This window comes from Panicum virgatum, chromosome 5K (genome assembly GCF_016808335.1).
Source record: "Panicum virgatum strain AP13 chromosome 5K, P.virgatum_v5, whole genome shotgun sequence".
NCBI classification, from domain to species: domain Eukaryota; kingdom Viridiplantae; phylum Streptophyta; class Magnoliopsida; order Poales; family Poaceae; genus Panicum; species Panicum virgatum.
This window is the reverse complement of record NC_053140.1, coordinates 10,484,742-10,495,151: the sequence shown is the minus strand read 5'-3', so window position 1 is coordinate 10,495,151 and position 10,410 is coordinate 10,484,742.

Genomic DNA, 10,410 nt, shown 5'->3' with positions numbered 1-10,410 from the left:
AAGAGCAGCCCGCTCCTCAACCGCCGAACACAGTGTTTATGTGTTGGAATTATGGGTTTGGGCTATTTATTCTAATCAATACAATAAAAGAATTTAAAGCCCACTATTAAATGCTAGGGAATCAATTGCTTAATTATGTACCGGGATTTGTGGAGGATCTCAATGGACTTAAAGGGTGGACTTCATGTACACCACTTGTGAAGCTGGTAAGAGAAGGTCGGTGAACCACACGCGCGTGGGCGCTCGCTCGCCTCGCCGGGCCGAGGCCGTGGGCGAGGCGACGTGCGGTGCTGAGACGTGACGCGCAGGTGCGGTGCGACGTGATGTGCTGAGAAGAACGTTTTGCTGTTAAGAGCATTAAAACAGAGAATAAACGTTGTCGGTACCCCAGGACTGGGGTACCCCCTCTTGCTGTGTCTAGGCAAGGGCCTTGTAGTTATCCTCGACTACGTCCAAACAGCCGGACCCCTGTGCTCCGGAGTCCTGTTCTCTCGGCAATGGTCCCGGACCTGCCTCACGACTGGGAAAGATTCGGGAACGACGCGTGTCCCGGAAGAGGCGGGCAGCCCGAACAGCCGGGGCTCCGGACCTCCCGAGGGGTCCGAACCCCCGCGGAAGACCCGGACCCCTCATGTGGTCCCGGACCCCTTGTATGGTAACCGGACCCCTCGCTAAGGGAAGAAGTCGGCGCCCTGCCTCGGGGTGATCCGGAGCCAACACGTGTCTACGAGCACAGACACGTATACAAGGCCGCTTGGTCTCCATACTAAGCCTCACCCACCACTGCATTCATTGTGGTAGGTGGGCGCCCGCTTTGATGCAGTGGAAGCCGAGGCGATTCTTTGACCAGGGGGCACTACTGATCGCGTATTACCAAGATAGCGGAGCCGCTGGCGCCGCCCACGCCGCGCCTGCCAAGTCTGCCATGACAGATTGATACGACGGCTCGGCTTCACCCATTATGACGCCTACATAATAGCCTCCACAGGCTACGCCGCAAGCTACGCTCCCCCAACGGACACCTTGGTGACGGGACAAGAGAAGACCACTGTAGCGCTAGCAGGACGTATCGGAGGAAAGATCCGTAACCACTGTACTCATCTAAATACTCTGCGTAGTATGCTGCGCAGTCATGTTGGGCCCACTTGTCGGGGCCCCAACGTCCTATGTATCCGCCCCCTTGGTCTATAAAAGGGGGCGCCCGCTAGAAGGAAACTCAGGCTGGGCAAGAGCCAAGGCCCGGCAGAGGATAGACTCATACGCAACAGAGATCAAAACTTCTCCCAGTGGACGTAGGGTATTACGCTCCGGCGGCCCGAACCACTCTAGATCGTGTGTTCTTGTGTGCTTACCTCAGAGCTAGATCAGCCCAATCGCCTAGTACCTCCCCGAGCACTCCCTCTCTGGGAATAGGCGGGTGCGTTCCGCCACCCGGCTGTGGGTACCCTAGAAATCCCACGACAAACGTTGTGTTATCGCCATAAATTAACAGGTTAATTAATGGGCCGCGAGTGAGTTAGACTTAATGAAGAAATTAAAGGAGACTTACGAATCGACTCCTGCGTGAGCGTTTGGGCCATGTGGGCCATGTATCTTTAGATTTAGTTCAGTTTGAATTAGAGAGAGAGTCCGATATGAACACGTTAGTTTATATTGTTGTCCAAGTCTCCGGACTATAAATATGTACTCTATGATATTTGTGAAGGGAGAATGTCATCATGTTTTGCAAACAATAACTCTCGGCACACCGCCACCCCTAATTCTAGGGTTTCGTCCAAGTAAGCGCCATGCTGCCCTGATCGCTTCTTGCGATCAGGGCAGTGTTGTTCTTACTTTTACCTTGGTATTACTCGTACTGAAGCGTTTTTGATGGCGAGTAGTGCTAGTTATCCTGATTTTCGTAGCATGATTTTTAGTAGATTCATCGTGCTTTTGTTGCTTATCATCTACGAACATCATGTCATCTCTGCGCGATCATGTTTTAATTTTATACTAATTCTCATTGCATGGAATTAGTCGCGTAGAGATGACACTCTGCTCCTTTTTTATCTAGTAGATCTAATCTGTTATGGTTAGTTCTTATACTTAAGAATTGGCGTAATATCTGCTAGTTTAGGCCTTGCAAACGGGTTGGACGATCCGGCGACGTATTAGATGCTTTGCCATGATCTTAATAGGGATTGATCCGGGAATCGGCTTTCGCTTGTTCTTAGGCCTCTTTTCTGGTCAAGGTTCGGTTATCTTTTACGCTCGTTAGGCCTAACTACGTGTAGGATGTTCCGATCAAGCAGTGAAGCTCTTACCGTCGTGGATTAGATTAGCTAGATTTAATTGAAGCAGTTTTTGCTGTTATTTGCTTTATCCATTACCATCTGGATATGCAGATCCAATCTGACACCGGGGCTCAATCGGCACTTTAAAGCCGATGCAAGAGTCGTCCCGGGGAGCCGACCACGGCTCGGACTAATGTTTACGTGTGTCTGTGCTTGTAGACAAATCGTCAAAGGCACGTTCGCACCCTCCTGATTGGGTATAGATCAGGTGGCACGCCTTGCATCTCCGGAAGCGACGGCGTGTGCCAGGATCTGGGCCGTTGACCGAGGGACCAGTGCCAGCCAGCGCCCCGGCAGCCTCCCGGCTCCTCGTGTTGATTGTCACTACTCGCCGGTGGGTTTTGACCGACAACACATTCTGGCACGCTCGGTGGGACACTCAATAGCAACAACGTCCACCGCCGGAATGACTGGACCTCAGAGCCAAGCGCCGATCACCAGCCCTGTCACGTATGAAGAGCTGACCCCCGAGCACAAGCAGAAATACGATGAGGTCAAAGCTCAGTTCGAAGCCGATCTCATCGGCTCTTTCGAGAGGACCCGCAATCATGGCATCAGGTGGAAGGGGTTCTCACCCGAAGGCGCTCTCGACAACATTGACTTGTCCGTACCATCAGAGGAGCGTACCAGAGCTCTGCGCCAGGAGATGAACTACATGGTGGCTCACACGCTTCATCGGAACTCAGAAAGCCTGGTGAATGAGCTCGAGCGTGTGGCACATCGTGTCGTCCAGGAGGCGATCAAGAACCAGTACTCCCCATCAAGACCAATCCTGGGGAGTCACAGGGGAGAGGACTCACTTCAGTTTAGGCCGCCAATATCGTATTCGCTCACAAATCCAGGTCCGTAGGCTTCGCTGATCTACGTCGTCTACAAGATCGGCGGTGATCCCGGGGAGGGCCAGTTCCTGAACGAGCCGCCTAAGGAGATCCCGCACGGCTACACGTGCATGTACATACCTGACAGCATCAGTCCAACGCGCGCGGGACATCTGGTGGGTGCAGGAGCTTCAGGGGCAGATGTAGAGAAACAGGCGTGGCTAGCGAAGTATGCTACCGGGCCGAGTGCTGAGCCCTCGGCCCCAGGAGTTCTTAGTGTGGATCAGATCAGCGCAATACTAAGGGATCAGTTCGGCATTCTGCCCAAGAGAAAGGCGATCAGCTATTCCAAGCCGTACCCAAGCGAATACGACTTGATCCCGTTACCACCCAAGTATCGGCTCCCAGAGTTCACCAAGTTCAGCGGGTCAGAAGGGCCAGCTCCATCGAGCATGTGAGCTGATACCTAACTCAGCTCGGGATGATTTCGGTATCGGATCCTCTGAGGGTCCGGTTCTTCTGTCAGTCTCTCATGGGCTCAGCCTTTGGATGGTACACATCATTGGCCCCAGATTCGATCCACACTTGGAGGCAGCTGGAAGATCAGTTCCACACCCAGTATCACTCAGAGGCTGCTGAAGCCGGGATTGCCGACCTCGCCCAAGTCAAGCAGAAGCGAGGGGAAAGTGTGTCGGAGTACGTGCAGCGCTTCAGAGAGCTTAAGAATTGATGCTACTCATCGCGCATCACAGAAAAGGAGGCAGTCGATTTGGCAGTTCCGGGGCTCGCTAAGCCGATCAAGGATCTGGCTTTTCAGTTGGAATTCACCTCTCTGGCGCACATGGTACAGAAGCTCACGACGTATGAACACTATCACCCTGAGCTATACCAGGAAAAATTCAAGCGCCATGTGAATATGGCCCAGGCAGATGATTCTGATGATTCTAGCGGGGAACAAGAAGTGGCTGTGGTAGAGTGGACCTGGGGGGCAAACCCCATCCCGTGCAAGTGGGTCAAACAGAAGGGGCTTGTGAAGGGCTTTGATTTTGACGTGGCCAAGGCAGAGCAGATATTCGACTTACTGCTCAAGGAAAAGCTGTTGAAGCTCCCAGAGAATCACAAGCTGCCAACGACGCTAGAGCTGCAGGGGAGGCTGTACTGCAAATGGCACCACTCGTTCACCCATGCCACGAATGACTGCAAGGAGCTGCGTCGGCAGATCCAATCGGCTATCGAGCAAGGCCAATTAATTCTGGCCCAACACACGATGAAGGTGGACAGTCAACCATTCCCACAAGCTAACGTGGTGGAGCTGTCGGATTTTAGACCTGAGGGCCAGAACTTGGCGTTCCAGATTAACATGGCGGGACCCATGCGCCGCTGTGACGAGCAGAGGAAAGAGGCCGCTTCTGGCAAACGGCCCCAGGATAAAGACGAGCTGGAGCAGCAACATGTTACTGAAGAACAAGTGCATCACATCTGCAATTAACTCCCAGTTTCCAATCGGCTTCTGGAAAAATACCAGTATCAGTACAAGTTGCGCCACCGATATGAATCGGAAGAGGAGTATGAGCACCGCACGGGGAGGACGCTGGGGAGGCGCCAGGCTATACGCGACCACTGGCATTGCCCATTCTTCAAGTACTGTTGGAATTCCGGCATGAGCCGATTGCCTACTATCGATGATTGCTTGGAGTGCAGGCCTCGGGGACGCCAGCCAGGTGAGATGTCGGTGTTCCAGCGCTTGGGGCCCAAAGCACGTCACGACGACCATATTGAGCGGCCATCCAGGGATGATCTTGAGCTTGAAGGGGAAGATAAGTATCATCGTCCACGATGGTGTCCTGACGGGCTCAGCCGCTCACAGAAGCGCAGAGTGCAGCGCTTATGCAATCTCGAGGAGGCAGAAGCAAGGTACCTCGACGTGCTGAGGAAAGCGCGTCCGGATCTCGCAGAGCAAGTCAGGCACCCGCAAAGGGTGGAAAGGCGCCCTCCAAGGAGGGGCTGGTGCCCCAAGCAGCCAAGAGCCGATGAAAAGCCATCGGCTGATGTGAATATGGTGTTTGTGCTCCCGTCGGAGTTTCGGGCGCCCCAACCGGAGGAATTGGCCATCGCGCGGCTGGATCTTGGCCCACAGCCGATCATCTTCGAGAAGCCCAAGGAGAAAAGCTACAAGCACCTGAAGGGATTATATCTCAAGGGCCTCATCGACGGCAAGCATGTGAACAGGATGTTGGTCGACACTGGTGCCGCGGTCAATCTAATGTCGTACTCAGTACTGCGCCGATTAGTTCGTTCTGCTGCTGGTCTTATCAAGACCAACGTGATGCTCAATGATTTCAACGGCCAGCCGTCGGTGGCACAGGGCGTCCTCAATGTGGAGTTGACAGTTGGCCGCAAGACCGTCCCAACCTCGTTCTTCATCGTCAATAGTAAGAGTACGTACACAGTGCTGCTTGGGAGGGATTGGATTCAGGCCAATTGTTGTGTTCCTTCCACGATGCACCAGTGTTTGGTCGAATGGGATGGCGATGAAGTGGAGGTGGTCCGTGCAGATGACTCCAGCGAGGTTTCGCTCGCAGACATGAACGCCTGGGACGCGGAAGGGCAAGAGCCGATCTCAGGGATCGCGCTGGAAGACTGTGATCAGATCGAAGCGACAAAAAACGGATTGAGACTAGTCTTATCCACTGGCCTCACAGAATAAATACATCCTGGCACGCTACGGAGCCTAGCAGGTTTAGAGAGGCCGGTCCCAGTGACCGGCCCCAAAAAATAGACAATTCTTGTTTAGAGTCGAAACTGTTACATTGCGGACAGACTTTAGCCTGCTCTGGCAGTTGGTTAGTTAATGAGCATTCAGTTTCGAGGGGTAATATAGAGACGGCCGGCCCGTGCGGTCGGCCGAAAATTTTCTTTTGTCATCTCCCCGTGTTTGCTGTCGACGTGGTAGATGATGACGAGTCGCCTGCATCCACAGTCGATTTTACAGGCGAGGCAAGTTGGGGTACAGGTTTACATCAGCTGACGATTTGGAGGAAGTTGATATCGGTCCCGGGGATAAGCCGCGACCAACATTTATCAGCAAGAATCTAGACCCGAGCCTGCGTGAGACGATGATAGCACTATTGAAGGAATACCGGGATTGTTTCGCGTGGGATTATACTGAAATGCCTAGTCTGGATAGAAGCATCGTCGAACATCGGCTCCCGCTTAAGAAAGGATTTCGGCCGTTTGAACAACGAGCAAGGCAGATGAAGGCTGGAGGAGGTCAAGAAAGAGGTGCAAAAGATGTTGGACGTAGGGTTCATCAGACCATGTAGGTATGCAGAATGGATCTCCAGTGTGGTCCCTGTACAGAAGAAGGATGGCCGATGGAGAGTCTGCGTGGGTTTCAGAGACCTCAACAGAGCGACGCCAAAGAACGAATATCCGATGCCCATCGCAGAAACATTGATCAACGTCGTTGCCGGTCACAAAATGCTGAGCATTATGGATGGTAACGCCGGCTACAACTAGATCTTCATGGCAATAGAGGATATAAGCAAGACCGCGTTCAGAGTACCAGGCGTGGTCGGCTTGTTCGAGTACTTGGTTATGGCCTTTGGATTGAAAAATGCCGGCGCAACGTATCAATGCGCCATGAATTACATTTTTCATGATCTCATCAGCAAGCTGGTAGAAATCTACATTGATGATGTCGTGGTCAAGTCCACATCGGCTGGGGGGCATCTGGAAGATTTGCGTAAGGTTTTGGAGCGGACTCGGAAGTTTGGGCTCAAAATGAACCCGAAGAAATGTTCCTTTGGCGTATCGGCCGGTCAGTTCTTAGGATTCCTGGTACATGAGTGATGAATCGAGATCGGCTAGAAGAGTCAAGAAGCGGTAAAGACAATGAAGTCGCCTACTACGAAGAAGGAGTTACAGAAGCTCATCGGCAAAATCAACTTTGTCAGACGATTTATCTCCAATCTGTCTGGGCGTATCGAGCCGTTCATGGGTCTGGTGAAGATCAAGTCCGAGGATGAGTTTCACTGGGGGGGGGCAGAACAGCAGCAGGCTCTTGATGAAATCAAGGAATATTTGTCGAAGCCTCCAGTATTGGTTCCGCCTCAACAGGACAGTCCTTTCTACGTGTACCTGTCCGTGGGTGACACTTCCATCGCCTCGGTTCTGATTCAAAAACATGACGATCAGGAGAGGGTTGTCTTCTACCTCAGCAGGTGCATGTTGGACGCCGAGACCAGGTATCCTGAAATTGAAAAGCTTTGCCTTTGTTTATTCTTTACATGTACAAAGCTTCGACATATTTTGCTCTCGGCAGAAATGATCGTCATATGTAAATCGGATGTCATCAAGCATATGCTGTCGGCTCCTATTCTAAAAGGCCGACTAGGAAAATGGATGTTTGCGTTGTCAGAATTCGATATCTGATATCAACCTACAAAGGCAGTCAAGGGACAGGCACTGGCGGATCTCATTGCAGACAGGGTCAACACTGACGTGTCTGCATTTTTTGTACGTGCCTGGGCCATGTCGACGGATCGGCTTGTGATGATGGGTGCGGCGTAGGAATTGTTTTGGTATCGCCTCGTGGGGCGACTTATTCTTTTTCCATCAGGATGGCTACTCCATGCACCAATAATTTAGTAGAGTATGAGGCCGTTCGCAAGGGGATGGAATTACTCCTGTAAGCTGGTGCAAAAGAAGTGGAAATATTTGGGGATTCGAAACTGGTGATTTCTCAGCTCACGGAAGAATATAAATGTGAGAGCGGGCCTCTTTTCCGATATGGATGCAGTGCCGCGAGTTGATGTCACAATTCAGGTACATTAATTTCCACTGGATACGAAGGACTTTGAACAGTGAAGCCAATGACTTGGCACAGATGGCTTCCGGATACAAGAAAACAGCTGATGGGGTCGATGTAGAGGTTCAGTTTCTAGAACCTGGAGACTGGAGAGTCGATATCTTCAATTATTTGAAGGATTCGGCTCGGGGGGCACCCAGAAGGATAAGACTCAAAGCTATGAAGTATGTTCTGATAGGGGACGACATGTTCTACAGAACTTTGGAAGGACTGCTGCTTAAATGTTTGGGGCCTTCAGAGTTAAATCGGCTCTTGCATGAGGTTCATGAAGGAGCCTGCGGTACTCATCAATCGGCTCATAAGATTAAATGGCTGATTAGACGATCGGGATATTACTGGCCTACCATGTTTGAGGATTGCTTTAAATATTACAAGGGATGTCAGGCATGTCAGAGATTCGGCAAGATTCAGATGGTGCCGGCATCAGTAATGAATCCTATCATTAAGCCATGGCCGTTCAGGGGTTGGGACATGGATATGATTGGCCAGATTAACCCGCCATCTAGCAAAGGTCACCAATGGGTGTTAGCTGTCACGGATTATTTCACAAAATGGGTGGAGGCGGTACCCATGAGGTCGGTGGCATCGAAAGATGTGATCAGTTTCGTTAAAGAGCACATCATTCATAGGTTTGGGATTCCTCAGACCATTACGATCGATGGAGGATCGGTCTTCATATCGGAGGAATTTAGAAAGTTTGCCGATGACACGGGGTTTAAGCTGATCAGATCATCCCCGTATTATGCCCAGGCTAATGGACAGGCTGAAGCATCCAACCAGAGCCTTATCAAGCTGATCAAAAGGAAGATCGATGAATATCCTAGGCGCTGGCATGAGGTGTTGTCAGAGGCTTTGTGGGCATATCGTATTTCGTGTCACGGATCCATCAAGACGTCACCATACCATCTGGTTTACGGTCAAGACACTGTATTACCATGGGAGATCACGGCCGGATCAAGGCGTGTTGAGTTTCATAATGATCTATCGGCTGAAGAGTATGCAGCCTTGATGAGCGATAATGTGGAGGATCTTACAGAGCTAAGACTTTGGTCACTTGAGAAGGTCAAGGAAAACAAGGCTAAAGTTGCTCGTGCATACAACAAAAAGGTCAAGCCGAAAGAATTCCAGGTTGGAGACCTAGTTTGGGAGGCAGTGCTACTGTTGGGAATTAAAGACAAAAAGTATGGTAAGTGGTCTCCTTCTTGGCATGGACCGTACAAGGTTGATCAGGTCCTGCCTGGAAATGCGTACATGCTTGAAGAATTAGATGGTGTCAAGTTTTCTGTGGCTATCAATGGCCAACACCTCAAGAAATATTTTCCGAGCATGTGGGAAGGCGACTAACAAGAGCCGATGAGATCCATCTGGCTGCATTATAAAAGGCCAACACGTTGAGTTGGCCAGTAAAAAAAAGAGATAGGCCAACACGTTGAGTTGGCCAGTAAAAAAAAGCAAAAGTGAGAAAGGCCAACACGTTGAGTTGGCCAGCAAGTAAAAATTATATGAGAAGCAAGGCAACCGACGTGTAACCATCGACTTAAGATGTTTTTAATAGATACGAGTTTCAGTTTAACAGGCAACATTAAATGTTTTCTGAATTATTCTACTAGTTCAGGAATCCTTCTATGCCATGGATGGCTTCTGCGCGTATGGCGTCGGCTCTTGCTATGACTGCTTCGTCGTCTTTGTCATCGCCCGTTACTATCTGTTGACTCAAGGTGTTGATTTCTGCAAACTCTGCCCGTATTTGCTCGGTTATTTCTTGGGCTTCTTGCTTGGAGTTTGCAATCGAGGCTTTCTCCTCTTGGATCAGTCTCTGTGTGGTGCGGACTTTTTCTTCGAGTTCTGCCAGTTCTTTCTCCGGGAGGCTGAGTCGCCTTGTACTCGCTGAGATATCGGCTTTGGCATCCAGAGTTTCTTTCTTTTGGTTTAGCATCTTGCACTTTTCAGTGATGTCGGCTTTTTAGAAGAATTTGAGAATGCCTTAGTTCTATCCTCTGTTGCGCTGATTTCACCTCTGCCCGAAAGAAGGGAAGATGGCCGGCTGGCCAGAGTTTGACCCGAAGTGACTATGGGAGTTGGGATTCTATCTGCTCGAGGACTTTCTGTATTTTGCTGGAGTCATCAACCAGGGTACTGATTGGAGCAGATAGCAGATTTTTGATGTGTGGAAGCTGATCCGCGAGGTCAATCGGCTGCTATGGTGGTGGTACCTTCGCTCCTGGGGCGATCAGACCCATTGATGCCGGGTCAAAGGAGAGCAAATCTGAAATATTGAAGCCCTGTGGAGATATCAGAGTTAGTTTTGGGAGCAAGGTATATAACACAGAGTTATCGGCTGATTTAGAATCGGCTCATGCGGTGTTACCTGTTGTGAGGAAGAAGCGAT